The sequence below is a fragment of the Mesoplodon bidens genome (assembly GCF_964165515.1).
Source record: "Mesoplodon bidens genome assembly, chromosome: 2".
Taxonomy (NCBI): domain Eukaryota; kingdom Metazoa; phylum Chordata; class Mammalia; order Artiodactyla; family Ziphiidae; genus Mesoplodon; species Mesoplodon bidens.
The window spans coordinates 108,008,136-108,032,608 of NC_138177.1; the positions used below are offsets into that span (position 1 = coordinate 108,008,136).

Sequence of the window (24,473 nt, forward strand, 5' to 3'; positions counted from 1 at the left end):
GAACCCGTGTCCCCTGCATCGGCCAGCGGACTCTCAACCACTGCGCCACCAGGGAAGCCCAGAAATAACTTTTTAAACCAATAATGTGTCACAAAAGTTTACTCATCTTAGCAATAGAATTATGAAGGCACAGGAAAAAGAAGTAGGTTAAAAATAATTTCTCCACATTGTATCCATTTTCTTACCAGGCCTACACATATATAAATATACCAAGTATAGTAATTTTATAAACCAACCAAATCATAAATATGTTTATATTAGAACTGTAGAGGGCAATGAAAGAAAATTACATAAAACACAGTTCCTTCCTCCTCAAATTTTGATTACCATTCCTCAAACCTCATTTTAATCCAATAGGTTTGAAATTATGGAGATTTCATCTCTCTACTTCCTAAGCAATAAAAATGATCACATTTCTATCTACAAGTGTAGTGTTTTACAAGCATTCTAGAAGTATATACATTTTATTAAAATGCCTTGTATATCCAAAGCAATAACTTAAACATCTATGATTTAATCACTTCATTAATATGGAAATCATTGTTTCAGCTCAATCATATCTCCTATTTAATATTACTAAAATTATTATTGGTAAAAATGACATCTCAATTAAAAAATATAGTTAAAAATCATACCTATTTTAATAGCATGTGCAAATCTCAGGCTCTCACATGCTTCCAACACAGAAACACTTTTCACAACCAAAACTATCCATAATGATTAAGCAAAGGTAGGATATTAAAGGCAACAGAGAGAGAGAGAGATTATGAATAAGAAAACCGAAATTCTAGTCATGGTTCTGTCACTGATTTGCTATAAGACCCATGGCAAATTTTTAAATTGTGTTTCAATATTTTTTTTCTAAAAGTCATTTAGCTCTAATTTTAACTCAAACTTTACATTATATCCATTATGAATCCTATAAACAACTTTTGTTGTCATGATGATTTCGGATTGTATGCTTCCTTTTTCCCCCCATTCATTATCTAAGTTTAGCAGGAAGTCCCAATATCCCTGTATAATTACTTAATGTGTATCTTTCCTTCCACAATTTAAGTTCCCTGAGAGAAGGAAGTATATTTGATAACTATTAAACATTTTGATCCTTCTTTTATGACCAGGCCCCAGAATAATGCTTCGAATACAGAAAGTGCTCAGTCAATATTTGTTGAATGGAGAAATGGCTGCTCAAAGTTGACATACTGAGTGAGAAGTAATACCTGAGAGAAAAAGAAGAAGAAGAAAAAAAAAAAGAATCATACTAACCACTAAAGTCATCTGGTACAGGAATAAGGAGTACTACATATTTCAAGGAAGAGTCAAACTTTCTATGTATGTTATGTAAATCAGGCAGCAAAATGTGACATACACTACATAAATGTAATTTCTAAAAACAATGTTAAAAATCAATGCTTCCTATGTTTAAAGGGTTAAGAATACTTTATTTGGAAAATATACTTCATTCCCCATTGATGAGACATTAAAATATGACTGAATACATAATAAAAGAAAACTACATTTTAATCACAATTTAAAATTGGTAACTTTGAAGTATGACTTGATATCGTATCACAACACATTAGGTCACATTCTCCAAAGTGAAGAACCAACTTTTCCACTGGTATAAGGAGCACCCCAAAGGAAAATAAACAGTCACAATAAGACTTCAAGCTATCTTATTCTTTACTACCAAATAGAACAGAGTTTATAAAATGACATGTTCCATTATGGGTGGGGTTAGATAACAAAAACCTACAGAGAACCAGTCAATAACCATAACTAGTTTCCTTATATCTATTCACATTAACACAAGAACTGCAGGTTAGACAGGCTGAACCACAAAAAAACAGAGGATAACAGGTAGGCTATAACTGAAGATCTATAGAATGTCACTAAGGCATTATGTATAAAGGAAACACTTAATAACAATAATAATAATTTGAGATTCCCCTCCCCCACTCCAGGTTGTCAATCAGCATTAGTGTTAGTCATGCTACTGAATGTAACCAAATGGCAATAACTTTTGTTCCCATATACTGTCCAATAAGCTGGATTTCCTTCAAATATACAAGTAAAAATGCATCAAAAGAAAAATATAAGAACAATTACTGACCCAAGTACTATAGTAATTCAAATGTAAATTACTCATGGATTACTTTTGCCATTATCTAGAGCACTCTAGGGTAAACAAATGTGAAATGTTAGAGTTGCTTTCCCTCAATATTTTGGTTAAAAAAAATACAACCAGGTAGAATTCAGCATGGACAATAAGCAAATGAAAAACTACCAAACCTCTGTCAGGAGATGCAGTTAAAATAATGAGATATTTTTCATACCAAAATGAATTATTTCTCTCCCAGGCATTTACCCAAGAATAATAAAAGCATAAATCCACTGAAATACTTGCACACAAATGTTCATAGCAGCTTTATTTGTAATAATCAAAACTTGGCAACGACCCAAATATCCATGTACAGGTAGATGGAAAAACAAATTGTGGTATATCCATACAATGGAATATTACTCAGCAATAAAAAGGAACAAACTATTGCTATATACAAAAGCATGGTAGAATCTCAAAAATCACTATGTGGAGTGTACAAAGTTATGTTTTAAAAAAAAGTACACACTGTAAGATCCTTTCATGTAAAACTCTAGAAAATGCAAATGAATCTATAGTGATAGAAAGCAGTTTTCTAGGCCTGGGAATTGGGGAAGACAGTGTAATGGCAAGATTACAAAGGGACACAAAGAAACTTCAGGGAGTGATAGACATGTTCACTGTTGATTGCAGTAATGGTCTCATGAGTGTAGAGGTGTGCCAAAACTTATCAAATTGTGTATTTTAAATAGGTACAGTTTATTGAATGTCAATTAGATTTCATTAAAGAAAGGCTTTTTTTTAAAAAAAGAGAAAGCCTTTTTAATTATCTTATTCCCTATTGTAGACATGGTCATATTTTCCTTTTATTAAATTCAAGGTTGTTCATTAAAAATCTCTACTCAAGTTAGGATATCTTGGTTCTAGTCTCAGCTCCCTTACTTAGTGATGGCAGACAAATCACTTAACCTCTCTGGGTCTCATTTTTCTTATCTGTAAAATGAGTTTAGGCTAAGTTGATATATGCCCATCTCACTTAATATTCTGTGGCTCTATAGACTAGTAGCCTCAGCTTTTTATCATATTATGTTGTTCCAAGAATTCTATAGTAAATCAAGTCACATCTGTGATGGGAGAAAATGTTTATTATAAAATTCAACAGTAAACCTCTATAATTGTTTAAAATATAAACTATATAGTGAAAAGAGCATCGGTTTAGATTTAGATAGAGCTAGTTTCAAATTCCAGTTGGGCTAACTTGCTATGTAACATGAACAAGTAATTTTATTTCTCTATGCCTATACAATATACAATATACAATAGCCAAGATATGGAAGCAACTCAAGTACCCATCAATAGATGAATGGATAAAGAAGATGAGGGGTGTGTGTGTGTGTGTGTGTGTGTGTGTGTGTATACATATATATATATATAATGGAATATTACTCAGTCATTAAAAAAAATGAAATCTTCCCATTTTGACTACATGAATGGACCTAGACGGTATTATTCTAAGTGAAATAAGACAGAGGAGAACAAATACTATGTGATTTCACCCATATGTGGAATCTAAAAAATAAAACAAATGAACAAACAACAAAATGGAAACAGAGTTATAGATACAGAAAGCCAACAGGTGGTTGCCAGACGGGAGGGGGTGAAGGGGAGGAAAAAAATAGGTGAGGGAGATTAAGAAGTACAAACTTGCAGCTGCAAAATAAATGAGTCATAGGTATGAAATGTACAATTTGGGGAATATCGTCAATAACTATGTAATATCTTTGTATGGTGACATATCCTGACTAGACTTATTGCAGTGATCATTTGAAATGTACAGAAATACCAAAGCACTATGTTGTGTAACAAGAACTACCATAGTGTTATAGGTCAATTATATTTTCAAACACAAGCAAATGAACTCATAGAAAAAGAGATCGGATTTGTGGTTACCAGAGGTGAGGGGTGGAAGGAGAGGGAAAAGTTATTTTAAAAAGTTATAAAACTATTTGCATGCTTTAGACTTTATTGTAATACATGAAAATAATTACCATATTATTAGCATAAATTAAAACAACGACCACTTTAAAAAGTATCTCTCACTATACATTTTAAAAGACAAGAATTTGGTTACTCATGATGATGAGGAAGGTTAGACAAGAATACTTACTGAGTGCCCACTAAGTATCAGGCACATAAAATAATAAATGCTTTATTTCATGTAATCTACATAAATAAACCAAGAAAGCAGAAAGGGGATAAGGAGTGCTGGAAGGTAGGGTGGGAAGTACTGCTACTTTTATATAAGACAATCAAGGAAATGCTCTCTCTCTCATAAGGTATTATTTAACAGGGACTTTAGTATATTTTAATTCATAAATCATTTTTCTACTCAAAATATCACTGCATCAGTAGTCAAAGATTTCCCCGGCTAAACAATTTAAGAAGTCATCCCTTTAAATTGGTGTATGCATGAACAGAATACAAAATATTTCAAACACCATGCTGCAAGTTAAATTCCCCCAAAGAAAAGATCCAACAACTATTAAACAGAAAAAGTTTTCAACTGAAACTACGATACCTTGTGAAAACTAAGCATTTGAGAGCTTTCATTTGCTTTTCTCTTAGCTCTTTGAGTTAAAATATCTTTCATCATACGAGAAAGAAGTCATAAGTGACTAAAAAACTTTTAAGTGGTGAAATCTGCATATTCCAAGTAAAAGGAGTATATATGATATAAAGGAAAGCTATTTTTTAAAAAATAGGCTTTATCAGTGTTAGGTTCACAGCAAAATTGAGTCGTAGTTCATAAAGATATTTTTTAAAAGTTTACATTCTTCACATCTTTTTGGCTGTTGACCTCAAAGAATAAAAGCAGCACAATGCCTTATTTCTCAAGCTGTTGACAAAAGTTTAGAACCAACAAATGTATCAAGGCCAATTTCAATTTTTAAATAATGTGCCTGTTAAAACAGAAAAAAAAAAACCCAAGAAACATAATTTTGGGCAGCCCTCTAAATGAAAAATAGGAAGTTTTATTTAATTTCCCCTGCCTGCATGCATTTGGTTCCCATTATCCCACTCTCCTAGAACATCTTTTTCTCTTAATAAAATTCTACCTATCCCTTGAGCCAGTTTAAATTTCACCTGCTCCCTAAAGTTTATCTTAAAGTGACCACTCCCTTCTCTGAAGTCCTATAGCAACTACCTGTACAACTCACTTAGAAATTGCGTGTGACCTCCAGTCATCTCTTCCATTGCTATCCTGAAATATAATTTCAATCTTGGACCGGTAACTATTCATGAGATGGTCTTAGCAACTCAATTTAGTTCTAGAGCACCACTGTCAGTGAATAGTCCCTAACCACATGCAGCTGTGTATATTTAAATTTAAATTAAACTAAAAAGACAGTTCCTCAGTTGCACTAGCCACAATTTACATATGGCCAGTAGTTACTATATAGGGCAATAAACAAAATGATATATAACATTTCTACCATCCTAGGAAGTATTACTGAAGAATGCTCTTCTAAAGGGTAGTGGCCAGGTCCAATGTTCATTTGTATATACCACAGTTCTTAACATAGTACCTGGATATGGTACACACTTCAATATTTGATTTAATAAAGACAAATTACTGTAGTGAAAGAGATGGTCCTACAAGCATGTCTTGTTTGATTAGAAGTCTTTTAAGAATTTAAACAAATATTTTAAAATTTAGAGTATATCTCCCTGCAAAAAGGCAATGAGAGCCCATATGGAAACAACCACAGCCGAGAAATGATTGACACCAGCTGTTTTTATACTTGTCGATTCCACATTGTGTGTATGTTCCCTACATTCACCTGCTTCACTATTTTGTTACTTGCCTAGATCCTGAAGGCATGTTAGTTGCGACGTCTGTTGCAACGTCTGCTCTATATTCTATGGACATTTAAAAATTATTTTTTGGGCTTCCCTGGTGGCACAGTGGTTAAGAATCCGCCTGCCAATGCAGGGGACACAGGTTCAAGCCCTGGTCTGGGAAGATCCCACATGCCGCACAGTAACTAAGCCCGTGAGCCACAACTACTGAGCCCGCGTGCTGCAACTACTGAAGCCTGTGCACCTAGATCCTTTGCTCCGCAACAAGAGAAGCCACCACAACGAGCACCCACTGCAACGAAGAGTAGCCCCCACTTGCCGCAACTAGAGAAAGCCCGCGCGCAGCAACGAAGACCCAATGCAGCCAAAAATAAATAAATAAAAATTTTTTAAAATTATTTTTATTAACTAATATAAGAATTAATTTTGATCAGTTTTCTAAAGCTATAAATAGTGTACTTTAAATTGAATGGCTCCAGTTTGATACATAATCCTTTCAACAATGCAAGCCCTTAAGTAAACTGTTCTTTTTACATAAACGAAAGGTTCTGAATAAGAAATTTTCATACGGTGTCTAGTTGGCAATGCCTGAATCATAAGAATTAATCGCCTTTCAGGGAGAGCCTCTCAAATACATGTCTTAATAATGTAACTTTTGAAATTAATTTTTTTAAAACGTTCCTTTTGGGACTACTGAAACAAAGAGAATGTGTCTATTTTAACTTCACAATAATACCAAAATTCATTTGCTCAAATATGATTACAACAGTAGGTACACAATGGCATTCCTACTGACTGAATTAATGAATTATATCCTTGCCTAGATATGAAAAAACTTGTTGCAAGTATCATCAGATAAAAACAAAATGTTAGTGTTCAAATAGTGAAATAGTGAACTGTGAAATACTGGTTTTATAACTCTTTCCTGAACTAAATATTTGTTATTTGTTTTTTTGCTATTTGTAGGTGTTTTATGGTATCTACATACACTAGATTTTAAAAATTATCTACTTTCCTCAGCTTCAGCCACTTCTCATTATCACACCAGCTCTTTATCTGTAACTGCAGAAAGCCAAGTTATTAACAGAAAAACAAAAGTTTCTGTTTTACAAAGAGGTGGAATGTGAACTGGTATCCTTTCTTAGCTCAACTCCAATAATTAAGCCTAAAAGGATATCTTTTCTAGAGTTGCTTATTGTCAGTATCACTCCCTTCTCTTTCTACAAGATCAGAACAAACAACAGCCTAAGTTTTTGCTCCTTAATACTAGTTCTAACTAAAAATTGTTTTTAAACTAATGCAATAACAGTTAAAAGCTCTGATATGGAAAAAGTCATTTGATAGATTTTTTTTAAATTAGATCAGATCAATTTCCTTTTACTTCTGAAAAGAAATACATGAACCATTATTCTAAGAAATGAGGAATTTTATTTTTGGCTTACAGTCTTTCAAATAAGATACTCATGGAATTAATAAAAAGTTTTAAAAATTACTTTTAAAATGCTAGATTTAAATGAGCTCTCAAGCTCAAGCACTTATTCAGCAATTAAAATAATTTCTAAACATAGCCAGCAGGTTCAAAAACAGTTTCATGCATTTTAAAATATCCTGTGATACATTTTTAAAAAGTAATCTAAAAAGATAAGTCGATAAACTGGTATTAATAAAAACACACAACACAGAGTAATAAAGGGAATGCTGCACACACACACACACGCGCGCGCGCGCACACACACACCACCTGCCCCTCCAGTTCTCTAAAGATGGCATTTGAGGTTGTCAGCAAAAAAAAAAGCTTCATCTAATTTCAGTGATAGTAAAAATGCTTAAGAATACAGTACAGAATTTCTAGCTAACAATACTGTATAGTATATTAGAAAGTAGCTAAGAGAGATCTTATGAAGTTCTCATCACAAGAAAAGAAAACTTGTGACTATGTGTGATGATGTTAACTAGATTTGTTGTGATAATTTTTTAGTGACATATACATGTATCAAATCGTTATGTTGTATACCTAAAACTATTACAATGTTATACTGCAATTATATCCTGATTAAAAAATAAAATTTAAAATACAGAATTTCTAGAATAAGTTGTTTTAAGATCTCAACATGAAGAAACTGGACAAATTACTACTAATCATCGTTTGCTGTCTTCTACACCTGAGATCAATTAAACTCCAACTCCTAAAAGCGAACACAACACATACTCTCCTAAGAGAATAATGGATATAAAATATGATTTCAAACTCAGTCTACTTTCCTGTAAATCTCTGATATATACAGATATATACACTTTACATATTTTTAATATATTAAACTTCTAAGACATTGTTTTACTTCACTTGAAAACCAATTTAACATTCATTCAGCACAAAGTACTTTAATACTTTCCAGTCAGTGTAAACCCAAACCTCTTGACTCCCTGCAAAAAATGTCTTTAAACAGACATAATTCTTTTCTAAACAAAACTAAAACATTTCTTTATTCGAATATAAATAAAAATATTTCCATAATCCACAAGAAACTTTTCTGTCTTCCTTAAATTCAAGGTGTTAAAATAAGCATTCATTATACAGCACTGTTCAATAGAACTTTCTGTGATGATCGAAATGTTCTATGTATCAATGCTACCCATATGGCAGTCACTAGCCACATGTGGCTACTGAGCACTTAAAATGTGGCTAATGTGAATGAAGAATTAAATTTTAAATTTTATTTAATTTCTATTAATTTAAACTTTAATAGCTACATGTGACTAGTGGCTACTGCACTGAACAACAGTTATACCCTATCAAATGATCACAACTAGGTACAATACCTCAGTGCAATATATATTAAAAGAAGAGCATCAAAGGAGGCAACCCAAGTGTCCATTAATGGATGAATAAACAAAATGTGGTATATACATACGATGGAATATTATTCAGGCTTTAAAAGGAAGGAAATTCATGCTATAACAAAGATGAACCTTGAAGACATTAAGCTAAGTGAAATAAGCCAGTCACAAAAAGATATACACAGCATGATTTCACTTATACGTCAAATTCATAGCGACAGAAAGTAGAAGAGTTTTTGCCAGGACCTGAGGAAAGGGGGTAGTGAGAAGTTAATGTTTAATTGGTACAGTTTCAGCTTTCCAAGATGAAAAGCGTTCTACAGATGGATGGTGGTGATAGTTGTACAACACGGTGGATGTACTTAATGCCACTGAGCTATACACTTAAAAATGATTACCATAGTAAATGTTATGTGCATTTTACCACAATTAAAAAACTTTTTTAAAAGCATCATAATCTGACCAAATAAGTACTTCTGATAGAAGAGCTAACTGGAAATCTAAAGTCACCAAAAAAGGAAATACAGTGCTTTTTTTACAGAAGAAAACATCAGATTTGCTGAAAAAAAGTTATAGTAACCCCATTAGGAATCAAGTTGTATTACATTATCCCACTATAGCCAAGAGCTGAGCATTTTACTTCTACAGGATCTAGGTGGACAGAGAATATTGTCTTTTTTAAGAAGGCACAAGGTTAGACAGAGTAAAGTCAAAGCTGAATTGCAAAGTATTGATACTTAGTGTTTTGTTGTTTGGTTTGGTTTGGTTTTAGGCACTGGCAATAGAGCTGGCCTTGAGCGAGTCACATATTGAGCAACAAGAAAAATAAAACCCAGAAATACATTCAATTAACTGTATAGCTATTTTTAACTTCCTTAGAAGATAAGATGAACTCTATTTTAGTGGTAGGACATAATAAAAGTACAGTTCTCAGATTGTAAAGAGCATAGCAAGGAAAAACTAGGGTAGGGATGAGAATACTACCACTAATAAGAAATTACTTAGGCACAAGAAAGGGGGATAAAATTAATGTAGATAACAAAAACAAATAGATCATCCTTTTTCTCACAAATCTATCTGAATGTATTTAGGCCCAAATGCTATGCTCACTAGAAGTGTTAACATGTTAAAACAAAATATTTTAGGAAAGTTATTAGATGCTCAAGTAGAAAAGGGCTTATAAAATGAAGTTTATTCTAAGGTGTTTTAAAAACTTTTTTATTTAAAGCAGTTTATAAGATATTTGCCCCCACAAACTAGAAATAAGTGCAGACTAAATTTTAACATCAGAGAGATATATATTATTCCTTTAAAAGATATAAAATGAGTAATTTTTCAGTGCACTAATATGTCTCATGCATATAAAATACTCACTTTGCAAGTCGATATTGTGGGTAACATGATTGGCCTATTTTAACATATATAATTTATAAATATAGAAAACATCATTCAACTTCATTAGTAATAAATTCTTTAAATGATTTTTAAATTATGTATGAACTTTAAACCATGATAAACTCTCCAGAAGTTACACACTACTACTGCTGGAATCACTATGCCTCTACAATATTTTTATGTTATAAAAATTCTACAAAGGACTTTGATACTACCGTGAATACTCACAACTAGGTGGCAAACTATATATTGCCTTTATAGCCGTTCTGTTCTCTTGAAAAAAAAATGACATTCATTTTTAAAATAGCTTTAAAAATGTTAACCATTTTTTAAGCATAGTAAAGAAAAAGATTACAACTTTAAAAGTTAATAAAACTAGAATTGTATAGAGTACTAAAATGAGGGACAGGAGTCAGAAGATAACGGTTTAGGTTAAAGCAGGCATTGGCTGAGTAGACATGAACACCTGTAAACTGGGTATAATAATTCCTTCCTATGCCTAACTAAAAGGGTCATCTTAAGAATCAACTGAAATAATACATATAAAAGTGCTTTATAACTCAAAAATGCTTCACAAACATAGTGATATTGCTATTAGTAATATTACTCATATTTTTTCAACATCTTCCTTTATTTTGTATGAGGTAACCAACAAACACCAGTTTCATTTCTATAATTACCATTACAGTACAGTAAAATAAAGACTATCTGCCATCTTGCTAACTTCAAAGAAAAGGAAAGGTCCACTTTTTTTTTTTTAAGATTTAGTGAAGTGGTTTTTTCTAGGGATTTGATAAGTAAGAATTTTACTTTAGATCTGATATTTAAGATTTCCAATCCTTAAAAGGACAAACCAAAACTAAGTGTAGAATTTTGTATAGAGTTTTATGAGGTTTTAACACAATGAAAACATACACCAGAACAAAAATTTATAGTAAAATGAACTCTCCTGATGCTGGACTGCAAAGACAAGGTTTCCATAGCAACAAAATGAAAAGTCAATTATCCTAACCAATAAGCAACAAACAACTGGACATTTACTATAACTTACACATCAAAGCTCAAACATATTCAATTAGAGTTGATATTATTTATTAATATTCAGAAGTATATTACCACAAGTCTGTTTCTCCAGTGCTGAAATGTGAGGGACCATTTTGGAATTTGCAGATATATAATCTTAGTTCAAATTTATAAAAAGTCCAAAAGCCTCTAGGAAAGGACAAAATAAGGATCTGAACTTATTTAAACTGCTTCATGAAATCTCTGAATTGTTCTATTGCTCAATATTTACAATGCGTATTTTTTGCATGACAAATAACAGACTCTTAAATGAAAGCTCAATCCTAGAAGTTCATCATTTATCAAACTATCATTTTCTTATTATTCTTACACACATAACTTCAGCATACTGATAATTTAAATTAAGACAATCATGGAAATACGCACATCTTTCAGATAGCTATCCTCATTATATCCTCTATGAAGCAAAAGAGGAAAGAAAAGAGGGGAAAACAACCTATGAAGTATGATCAGTTCTCTAGATCTCTTATGCCCAACTTCAGCCAGCCTGTCAACCACAAAACTTAAATATTTAAAGAAAAATGAAGTAATCCTAAAACATAAACCTGCAGGGGAAGGATTACTGTTTATTATATACCAGGAACTTTATGTACATCATTTAAAAAAATACATCAGGGAAATGCATATCAAAACCACAATGAGATCTCACTTCACACCGGTCAGAATGGCTATCATCAAAAAGAACACAAATAACAAAAGACAGAAAAAGAAAAATATCGTATGATACTGCTTACATGCAGAATCTAAACAAACAAAAAAATGATACAAATGAAATTATTTACAAAACAGAAACAGACCCACAGACTTAGAGAACTAACTTATGGTTACCAGGGTGGAAGGGTGTGGGGGAGGGAGAGTTAGGGAGTTTGGGATTGACATGTACAAGCTGCTATATTTAAAATGGATAACCAACAAGGACCTACTGTATAGTGCAGAGAACTCTGCTCAATATTATGCATCAATCTAAATGGGAAAAGAATTTGAAAAAGAATAGATACATGTATATTTATAACTGAATCACTTTGCTGTACACCTGAAACACAACATCGTTAATCAACTATATTCCAACATAAAATAAATTTCAAACAAACAAATGCTGGCAAGGATGTGGAGAAAAGGGAACCCTCATACACTGTTGGTGGGAATGTAAATTGGTGCAGCCACTGTGGAAAACAGTATGGAGGTTTCTCAAAAAACTAAAAATTGAACTACACAAGACCCAGTAATTCCACTCCTGGGTACGTATCCGAAAAAAACAAAACCACTAATTCTAAAAGATACATACACCCCAGTGTTCATAGCAGCATTATTTACCATTGCCAAGATATGCAAACTACCTAAGTGTCCATCCACAGATGAATGGATAAAGAAGCTGTGGTATATATACAATGGACTACTACTCAGCCATAAAAAAGAATGAAATTTTGCCATTTGCAGCAACATGGATAGACTTGGAGGGTATTATGCTAAGTGAAATAAGTCAGACAAAGACAAACACTGTATGATATCACTTACACGTGGAATATAAAAAATACAACAAACTAGTGAATATAACAAAAAAGAAGCAGACTCACTGATATAGAGAACAAATTAGTGGTTACCAGTGGGGAGAGGGGAGGAGGTAGGGGCAATATAGGGGTAGGGGATTAAGAGGTACAAACTAGGGCTTCCCTGGTGGCGCAGCGGTTGAGATTCCGCCTGCCAATGCAGGGGACGCGGGTTCGTGCCCCGGTCCGGGAGGATCCCACATGCCGCGGAGCGGCTGGGCCTGTGAGCCATGGCCGCTGAGCCTGCGTGTCTGGAGCCTGTGCTCCGCAACTGGAGAGGCCACAACAGTGAGAGGCCCACGTACCGCAAAAAAAAGAGGTACAAACTATTATGTATAAAATAAACTACAAGGATATACTGTACAACATAGGGAATATAGCCAATATTTTATAATAACTATAAATGGAGTATAACCTTTAAAAAGTGTAAATCACTATATTGTACACCTGTAACTTACATAATATTGCACATCAACTATACTTCAATTAAAAAGAAACCTTACAATAGCCCTGAGCCAGAAATTATCACCATTTTTATAAGAAAACTTGCCTCATGGAGCTAAATAACCCACAAAGTCAGACAGCTAATTTGTGCTAAATATGGGATTTAAACCTAGATCTGTATGATTTCAAAACTTTACCTACTAGACTGGTGATTTCAACTAGGCCTTAAAATTATTGATCAGTACATTTCCAAAAAGAAATTTGGCAGATATATATAAGATTACTGATTTATTATTTTGCCAGTTAGAATATAACTATCAATTATTCTAATCATTTCTTAAAAGAGTACATTTTGACATCAAGAATGGAAGGATATAAAGAGAAGCAGAAACAGCAAAATCTCAGAATGGAGTACAGTCCACATCTCTACTTATAAACTGGCAACTTTATATAGACATACACAGAATACATACTCATACAACATTGTCCTTAGGGTGAAAATATCATCATGAACAGCACTGGTCCATGACCTACTAGTTGTAACATGCTTAAGTATCTTCAAAAAAAATGCATACTTTTAAAACTCAACGCTTCCTTTTCTTTATGTACCAAACTGATAATACATCAAGAATTAATAGAGTCAAGTATCTTTATTGTCACAGACACTTCTAACTGACAGGCTCATTAGTAGATAAAAGAATACTTTCCCTCTCCTCAAGGCTCCCAAGAGAACAGAAAATTAGATAACTTTTACTGATACAGCAAGAAATAAGTTTTGCTGTTTACAAGTATACCTGTTTTCTAAGGAGGACTGATTCTTTTAATATATAAGGTCTTGTTTGATGAACACTTGAGGAACTTGGCTCTGCCTTTTGAGAGGAAGAATTTGAGGGAACTGAACTGTTCTTCTTTAGGGAGAGAAGAATTCGGAGTTTTGATGGCAAATAAGAAAGAAAGGATTGAAGAATAGACCTGAAGTTGAGGAGAGAGGAGCCAACCATGGGATATGAAACTGGGTATACTATGGGGGAGAGGACTAAGTGAAATATAAGTATCTTTGCTGAAACCAATTAAGTTGTTACATGCCTATAAACATGTGTAGAAACAGAAACCCAGGAAGCATAGGGTGCCCTGAGAATTTAAGTGCTTCCCACCAGGAAAACAAATCTTGGGGAGACTTAGGATTTCCATAGGCCATAAGATTGTGGGTTCAAGCCTATCCTACCTAGAGCTTGAGGTAAGATCTGTCCTTCAGATCAACTAGCTAGTCATCAAGAATAATCCTAATGAAAAAGCAAACATTGGCATTGTTGAGAGAGAAGTAATGATATAAAATAAGAGATGCTGCACAAAGTGAAAGGCTAGGTTAAGAACTTGAGCAGACAGGAGATAGGGGGTGGTTACTGGAGTGGGGTGAGTCTGGGAAAAGGAGGAGCAGAGAAAAATGCCAAAAGAAGAAAGAGAAACTATAGTATATGGGTTAAGAGGAATTTGTCCTCTCAAGTCAAAGAGCATCTTGGTTCATGCCAATTATGTGACCATGGAGGTTATTTCCTTTAAACTTTTGCTTTCTTGCCTATAAAGTAGAGATAATAGTCCAAATTCAGTAGAATTGTCTTAAGGATTCAGTGAAATAACATCAATATAAATTAGTTATAATTTGTTTTTAATAATATAAAAAATTGCTATTTTCATTATTACTTGCTTCAGTTGTATCTAGACTTTGTTCCTTCTGCCAGTAGAAAATTCTGGGTCTGAGATGAGGAACTAAATTATTACGACTAAAGGTAATAAACTTAAAATCATGTACATGTCAAGTGGCCCTACCCAAGAAAAATGACGCGATGCAGTTCTGCTCCCTCAAAGAGACCATAACAAAAGCAGGAAAAAAGTTTTAGGTAATAAATTTAAACTCTGGGGACTTTTAGACATGAGCCTGTTATTTATTCAACAGACACTAACAAGTAGCTACTATGTACAAGTTGCTCTGCTAAGAACTAAAGGCGTAAAGGTGAAGACAGGACATATAGTTCTTTTTGTCAAAGATTTTAAGCATTCAACACAGCAGAGAAAATGAGGCAGGATGCAAACAACTATGGTGCAATACAATGTATGGTAAAAGTCATGAGATAGAAAATATCCTACGTAAGTTTTGAGGAGACATTATACATGACTTGGGGAAAATAAGAAAAAAATTAAAAAGCAGATCTAAACTAGGCCCTAAAGAAACATTCCAGTTGAAAAAATAAAACAATAAAATACAGACAGAATATAGGTGAGGAAAAATCACTAATCATGCTGTGCCTAAAAAATAGGCTGTTTGCATGAAAAGAGTTAAGAATTAAAAGGTATTTTGGGGGGCTTCCCTGGTGGCGCAGTGGTTGAGAGTCCACCTGCCGATGCAGGGGACAGGGGTTTGCACCCCAGTCCGGGAGGATCCCATGTGCCGGGGAGCGGCTAGGCCCGTGAGCCATGGCCACTGGGCCTACGCATCCGGAGCCTGTGCTCAGCAACGGGAGAGGCCACAGCGGTGAGAGGCCCACGTACCACAAAAAAAAAAAAAAAAGGTATTTTGGGGGGCTTCCCTGGTGGCACAGTGGTTAAGAATCGCCTGCCAATGCAGAGGACACGGGTTCAAGCCCTGGTCCAGGAAGATCCCACATGCTGTGGAGCAACTAAGCCCGTGTGCCACAACTACTAAGCCTACGCTCTAGAACCCACAAGCCACAACCACTGAGCCTGCATGCCACAACTACTGAAGCCCGTGTGCCTAGAGCCCATGCTCCGCAACAAGAGAAGCCACTGCAATGAGAATCAACAAGGAGCAGCCCCTGCTCGCCGCAACTAGAGAAAGCCCGCGAACGGCAATGAAGACACAATGCAGCCAAAAATAAATAAATTAATTAATTAAAAGAAAAAAAAAGAAAGAAAGAAAATCCTCCACAGGATTGCCTTTGCACCTGCGTCAAAAATAAATTAAAGGGCTTCCCTGGTGGCGCAGTGGTTGAGAGTCCGCCTGCCGATGCAGGGGACACAGGTTCGTGCCCCGGTCTGGGAAGATCCCACATGCCGCAGAGCGGCTGGGCCCGTGAGCCATGGCGCTGAGCCTGCGCGTCCGGAGCCTGTGCTCTGCAACGGGAGAGGCCACAACAGTACCGCAAAAAAAAAATAAATTAAATAAAAATTAATTAATTAATTAATTAAAAAGAAAAAAAGGTATTCTGGGGCCACGGCAATGACAGCTTTCAGCTCTGAGCTAAGGAATTAGGACTGTATCTCACAAGCAGTCAGGAGTCACTGAATGCTACAGACAACTTCTGAATCTAGCAGCTATACATAGTCTAAACAAAAACAGAATGAGACTGAAGAAGTAGAGGTGGAATATCAAGATATTGTAATCATCCAAATGATAATGAGAGCCCAAACTTGGGCAGTGGCAAAGCAATGAATGAATTCAATTTACATAAATAGAAGAATCAACTGAGGAGGCTGAGACAGCAGTCAAATGAAAGTGACCAGCAGATCTTTCTAACACGGGCAACAAGAGAAAGAATGATCACCTTCAGAAATACAGACAAGTCAGATGTAGTAAACGGGTCATAGAATTAGTCATAGAAATCAGTCATTTATTTATTAAGCATTATTTATTCAGGCATATTTCAAGTGAAAGCCATATGTCAGGTGCTAGGGGCATAAAACTGAGTAAGACCTAGATCCTGTCCTGAAAGTGGGAGACACACATATAATTTAACAATTAACTGCCATATTGGATGATATATGCAATCACAGGAGCTGCAAAATGAGAAGTAGGCTAATTTGCCAATGGATCAAAATGCTACATGACCAATCACTAAATTTACTTATTTATTAAAAATGTACCTTAAGCAAAAGTCTTCTTGATTATATGATATGAATATATTTATATATTCAAGAAAAACATTTTTCTTAGTGGAATTTTAAGGAGTGCCCAATTAGTCAAAAGTTTTTTAGGCATACCATCAATAAATTTAACAAAAATTAAATTTAAATTTTCTTTCATCAACAGATATCACAGCAATGGCAAGAACTGCATTTAGGATTCCAGGTTTGTAAATACCAGTAAATTCTGCAAGAGATGATTATTTTCTATTTTATATCCAGTATTAAACCTGATCAGCTACAGCACTTTATTGACAAGCTATGCATATAACTTAATAACCAATTCACATAATTCTAGACTTGGAATATATTGTCCTTCAAATGAAAGAATAAAATATTAATAATTAGTAATAGTAATAAATTTGCACTGAAAAGATACGGAATGGGAAAATAAGCAACTGATGAACTATTTACATAGATAATTTACACTATTTATTTCTAAATTTACCCTTTGAGTCAAATAACATTTGAGTGCCTAGTATGTGTTAAACAATACAATATTTTATACAACTTCCTATAGTTGTTCCCGTGGATACTTTGTAAATCCATGAGTCATAAACTGTGTAACTTTACCCTTTCTATACCAAGCCTAGACTAGATATTAAGTGCAGGCTTGCTGATCACAATGATGTAAATGCTTTTCAATATTTACCAAAAAGGTAAAACACTTAAAACTGTCCCTCCCACAAACCCCCAAAAGAAAGTGAAAAGACAAGTTACAAACTGAGATAAGACATTCACAATACACACAAAGGATTTATATGAGGAATATAAAGAACTCTTATAAATCAATTTTAAAAACACAGAAAAATAGGCAAGACTCATGAACAGAAATTTCACTGAAGAGGAAACATAAAAGGCCAGTAAACATTAAAAAAAAAAACGTTCTACATCAGTGATGATCAGGAAAATGCAAATCAAGACCATTTGATGAGATCGCATTTTACAGTCTTCTGATTTGTAAAAATTAAAAGACAATAGCAAATGTCAGAAAGGATGGATGACCAAGGGATCTTTTATCTCTTACCTGCTGACATGACTATAAATTGGCACAACCACACTGCAAGCTGGGCATTACCCTGTGAGGCAACAATTCTACATCTGGCTATATAATTAATAGAAACTCTTACATATATGTAATAAGAAAGAATGCACAGAACATCCATAGTATCATTGTTCACAATTACAAAAACCAGAAAATAAATAAATGCCCAACAAGGAAAAGTCAGTGGATAAATATCCAAATAACCAATAAGGGGAGAGCTGAATATTTTACTCATTGAAATATCACACAGCAATTAAAATGAGTGATTACAGCAACATACAATAATATGGTTAAATCAGCAATAATAAGTGAAAAATCAAGTTTGGAGAGATTATATTGAACACAATTATATAAAAACTAAAATAAAAGATATAACTTTTAGAATTGTATATCCACCAAAACTAAATGCAAAGAAAGAATGAACACAGGACTCAGGAGGATGGTTACTTTGGATGACAAGAAGGTGGAGGAAGGGGGATGGAATGAAGAAAAACCATGTATAGGTTAAGTTCCTAGCTTTTAGGGGGAGTTGGGGAGTGAGTGGTGGTCCCTGGGTGTTTATTACAACGATATATGGATGGATAATGATTAATCCAAACCAGTGTACCTAAGGTTTAATAAATGGGAAAAAAAACTCTGAAAATTTAATGAAATTTGTTCAATGAAAATTCTGAAACAGACAAAAAAAGCACCTCCTTAGAGAATCTCTAAGGAAACAACGATAGGAAAGGGAAAACAATATGATTAACTGTAAAATATATGATATTTAGCATATGTATTGGGTGGTAAGTATATTTTCTATAATCTAAGATAAATTCTAAATTCTATAATAACAACTTTCCAATAAATTATGATGTTTGTAAGCCAGGGCAGTAAAGCTTCAACCAATTAGAAAAAGTAAACATTGCCAAGTTCCTAAAATAGATTAATCCTAATAACAGTATATATTATGTAATTCTTGTCTATCAGTTCATCTCTATAACATGACACCAACAGTTACCTTCAAATCTAAGGTATTTATCATCAAATACACTCCTCCCAGGCTTTCCTGTTCTTCATTTTTAACAGACAATATTTATGTATATAATATTACACAAATTTAATTTTTCTGAAACTGTGAAAAACTGAATGTGACAACAGAGCTAGTTTCAAATAAGATTTCATTAGATAAAATTAAGAGAAATTAGACATGTATCAAAATAAGTGTTCTCTATTTCTGCTTTTCTAAGATATTAGAAGTTTACTTTTTCATTAGTATGTTTTTCTCAGGCAAGATTTTAAGTATCTTTTTTTTTTTTTTTTTGCAGTACGCGGGCCTCACTGCTGTGGCCTCTCCCGCTGCGGAGCACAGGCTCCGGACGCGCAGGCTCAGCGGCCATGGCTCACGGGCCCAGCCGCTCCGCGGCACGTGGGATCCCCCCAGACCGGGGCACGAACCCGCGTCCCCTGCATCGGCAGGCGGACCCCCAACCACTGCGCCACCAGGGAAGCCCCTTAAGTATCTTTTTAAAGCTTTTAACTAGTTTCGACTTTCTTTGTTGCCAAGTTTGAACTCTGCTGCATACCAAAAGTTATTCGTATTAAATGTTACATGATTTCTGTCATACTCTAATTAGAGTAAAATTGGTTTTTGAAATACAGTAGACATTTGACAATTGTTCAACAGAGTACACAGTACTAGAAAATGATGCAAAATTAACTACTCTGTTCAAATATCATATATGCTTCTGGTCGTAACATTATTTTAAGTGATATTCATCTCTCTATTAACTAGAGATGATCGAAAAACACGATAATTTTAGAGCCATCATTTTATAATACTAGTTTCAGCACAAAGACTTACTCAAAATAAAAATATTGTGAGATAAAAAAGTCAATAAAGCTAGTTTGATCCACTTATCTAGAACTAGTGGCAATTTTTTTTTAACCTACAGCTATTTCTATCTTACAACTCTATGAACCTCATTTCTCTTTACAATTCTAATAAGTAAAATAGGATACAGAAGGGAGGAAAAATATCAAATCAGTATGTTGTATACCTTAAAATCACACGTTGTATGTCAAATATATCTCAATTTTTTTACAAAAGGGAGGAAAAAGAGGAAATGGACTCAAATGCCATGGGACTTATAAGTTGGAAAAGCTTGTCAATTACTCTGATAGAACTATGAGCACCTTCTACTTTCTTTGATGCTTTTCTGCATTTTCCAGATTTTCTAGAATACACTTGTATTACATTGATAATTTGAAAAAAAACTGTAAAATGTGTCTTACCCATCTACCTACTTTCTCATGCTACATTCCCCCAACTCATGCTAGTCTTAATCCTCCCAACACAGACACCTTCTACGTTCCAGTATCACTGCAAAATTAGATGCCACCGCCTAATTTCCCATCAAATGTGTAAAATAAGAGGGTGCTGTATGTAGATATAACATAACTAGTGAAGAAATCCCTTTTGAACTTTTTAAGGGAATATTTTTGGGACAAGGGATTAGAAATGTAAATTAAAGAAAACTAAGTAATTTAAGTCAATGATCATAGTCAACTTTTAACAGTCAAGACATTTCTCATCCTAGGTAACAAATGGAGCCTTCTCATCAATGTACTGTGTACCTACTCAGTGCCAAACACATGGCTTGGTTACATAGCTTAAAATTTTAAAGCAAAGTTTATTTTATGGACAGTCTACAGAGAAACGTGAAATCTTCTGGAAGGTTTTGGGTGAACATCTGACAACTTTCATCAGAAACATTAATTGTTAAATGAAGAAAATCTGCAAAAATGTTATTGTACTCTTATTCTTTGTAGAATGTTATACCTTATTTGCAATAATAAAGCACTGTTAAATTATAGACTACCAAATAAAATGTGGAAATCACTTTTCCTTGTCAGAGAGGAACCTAACAAGTAGTATAAAGTTTATATTAAAGTTAACTCTGGTTAACTACATTTTGGGCCAATTTTTAGAAAGTTCACACATTTACAATATTGGAATGCAAAACATTTATGGGTCCACATATTACAAAATGGTGTAGTGGAAAAGATATAAATCCAATTCAAACTCAGACTTACATTGTGAACATGAATGACTGACTTTAACTATTCCTGAACTTAGTTTCCTGATCTGTAAAATGTAAATAACAACACTCACTTTATTGGATTGTTTTAAAGATTACATAAGGTACACAGGGTACCAAGTACAATGTCTAACATACAGCAGATAATCAATAAACATTATTTGTACTCTCCTCTGGAAAGTGAAAGCCATATCCTGTCATCTTTATGCCCTCCAATATACCTTTGGTATATTATACTCAATAAAGGTTTCTTGAAATGAATCCCTGTAACTTAAGACCAGCTACCTCAACCTTCCACTTGAGCAAGTCACCTCTACCTAAATAAATTCTGCTGAGAATGGAATTCAAGATTCCCAACACTTTATTAGCTATTTTGATGAAGATGAATATCCGATAATCAACAAGGTAACTTTATAAGTATGCTACTCAATATTTGGGTCTGCACTCTACAAAATTACTGTTGTAGCCAACATTTTCATTTTGAGATTCTTTATATAGTTTTCATTAACTCAGTTTCCTTGAAAATAAACTTTAATTTCTTTGGCCTCATGAAAGTATCACACTCATTTTCCCACTACACTTAAAATAAAAAAGAGAACTTGACATAACAAGTTAATTACAAGAGATAAAAATTATAAATTGCCAACTAAGTTTGTGTTTTTTAACAGCCTATTTTTATTTTTACCACAACAAATATTCTTCCTTACACATTGAAGCCTCTAGCCTTCAAAGTTTGTGTATACTTTATTAATGATTCCTTGTTGAATGTCTCCTAAATTACTAACAAGAGTTAGAAACATTACATTATATAGAAATATTACAATTAACAAGACTGTGGTTTCAGATTTTCTTTGTCTTTTCACAATCAAAAATTATTAATAAGCCAATTCCACCTCAAGTAAAGTATTTCAAATTCTGCCATATAATTCAAAAAATAATTTTTTACATGTTGGATATACAATGTTTCTAAATAAGTATAAATTTCATTAAAAGAAATTGTAACATGTAACTTTCAGAGTGAGAAAAGATATGGCAAGGTAACAATTTCAACTAAACAATTTAATAACTTGCTACACAAATTACTATTTAATTACTTAAAATCTGTACGGCAGAAAAGCATTAAGAAACTCACATTAAACAACTTTTAAATTTCAATAAATTCGAACAACTCAGAAGGTCTCCAAACAAGTTTGATAAATATCTGGTTACTATATTCTAGTTTAATGACCCAATGAAATAATAAAATGTTTGAAAAGATGCATATACTTGGTGAAGCAAATTTTATCATGGTTCATCTTGAGTGCTGATATAAATAATATTTTCAATTATTTTAATAAACATGATAAAGTCCAACTTTTATTAGAATTGGGAGTCAAATACACCAAGAAAAATGTCCTGGATATACATGACAACCTAAAATGTAACACTTATTAAAAACTATTCTTTTTCTGGAGGGGGGTTACATTTTAGTTTATTTAAAAGTCTAACTTTAGATTGGACGTTCCCCTAGTTTGGTCCCATTTTTAAAATACTCATATTTAAATATTCCTATTTATTTGACTTGCTTCTTTGTTACTGTAAAAAATGGTTTTATTAGAAGTCCCTAAATGTTATATTTTAATATACATGAAAATATATTTTCACATTCAGTACCAAAATAAGAGTTTTTTATGTCAACTTTCTATAAAATACAAATAAGGATGCCGAATACTTTATGATTCTGAAGCCACTCCACTCAAGGAAAAATTCTCCTGCTATTTTCATGGCTTTTTTTCAGTCAGAAGTAAAATATGCTTTTCAAATTTCAAGACTAGGAAATGGAAAGCATTTCTGATGTGCCTCAAACTTCATTTCAAAAGCTCACGTAAAGTAATAAAACAATAAATTCCATTCATTTAGCAAATTGGTATGCTACAAGACTTCCTTAGAAAAGGCTAAGAGTAATTAAAACACTATATAGCAACATGTTCAATAATATGAAATTCAGCCTTGCATTTCCAAAGGATTCTAAATTTGCAAAAGTGCATTGATATACCTTGTTGAAATCTATTTTTATGGAGGAAATATCGAGTATTATAACAATGCCTTCAAGCTTACATCTGACTGCACAATAAACCAAGCTAATATAGGAATTTATCGAAAATACATTTAAACAGCAAAAAATTTAGAAGCAACTGAATTTTGAAATCATCAAGAATGAGCCCTTCAGAGTGTCTGGATTCAACCTTCTCAAAAAAATTAACTGCCCAACACACAAAAACGAATGTAAGTAGGCTATTTTTTTTTCTCTTAACTCCCATATCAATCTTCGAGTAGCTAAAAGACGACCATATTTAAACAAACCAAAATAAGTTTAAGTCAAAGAACAAGCATGAAACTTTAATCCAGATGTAAACATCTCTGGGAAACTCCAAAGTAAAGAAAACTAAACCCAACAAGGTAGCGCACGTACCCTGCACATCAAAGAGACCTAAACACCAAAATCGTGCCTACATCATCAAATATTTAGCTGGAAAATGGGAAGAATAATATTGCTACTCAACGTGGACTTTAATTAAGGGATCTATTTTGTTCACATCTTCTGCAAGCATGTGATGTCCAACATTTTCCCTTAGTCGACTGCTTTGCCGTTTGTAAACAACTTCTGTAGTTTTTTTGGTATTCAAACAGGAGGGAAAATGAAAGCCTGAAAAGCATCAGCATCTGAGCTTCCGGATCTGAGCCGGGAGTAGCTGAGAAGGGGACCATGCAACTATCACTTGGTAAAAAAGAAATAAAAGGGTTAGCCCTCAAAATAAAAGAAAGAAATCTAGTCACCTAAAGAGGGTTGGTGAAGTGAAGCCAGCATTTGGTGAGACACTTTTTTTGTTGTTTTTTGTTTTTTCTTTAAAAAAAAAAAACTTGTCTGGGGGCTGGAAGTTATGGGGGCGCTCTTTGTGCAGAGTCGGAGGGGAAGGGGAGGGACAAGAAAACAGCTTGGGAGTCATTCAAAGGAGTTCAAGGAGCGGTGTTCGAGGGAGAGGCGGGGCGGGGCCCGGCCCGCAGGAGGTAGGGGGCGCCAGGGGTGTCCGCGGGCGGCTCTGACACCAGGGAGGGGGAGGCAAACTGGCCGCCCCGGGGACCGGGTGAGAGCAGACGCCGGCCGCAGGATGGGGTCCCTC

At 34.0% G+C, this 24,473-nt stretch overlaps 1 protein-coding gene across 5 annotated transcripts in view; it reads right to left on the minus strand.

The window, feature by feature from the left end:
- PKN2 (protein kinase N2) overlaps positions 1-24,473 on the minus strand; it is a 162,702-nt gene that overhangs the window by 137,585 nt on the left and 644 nt on the right. The window lies entirely within an intron of this gene.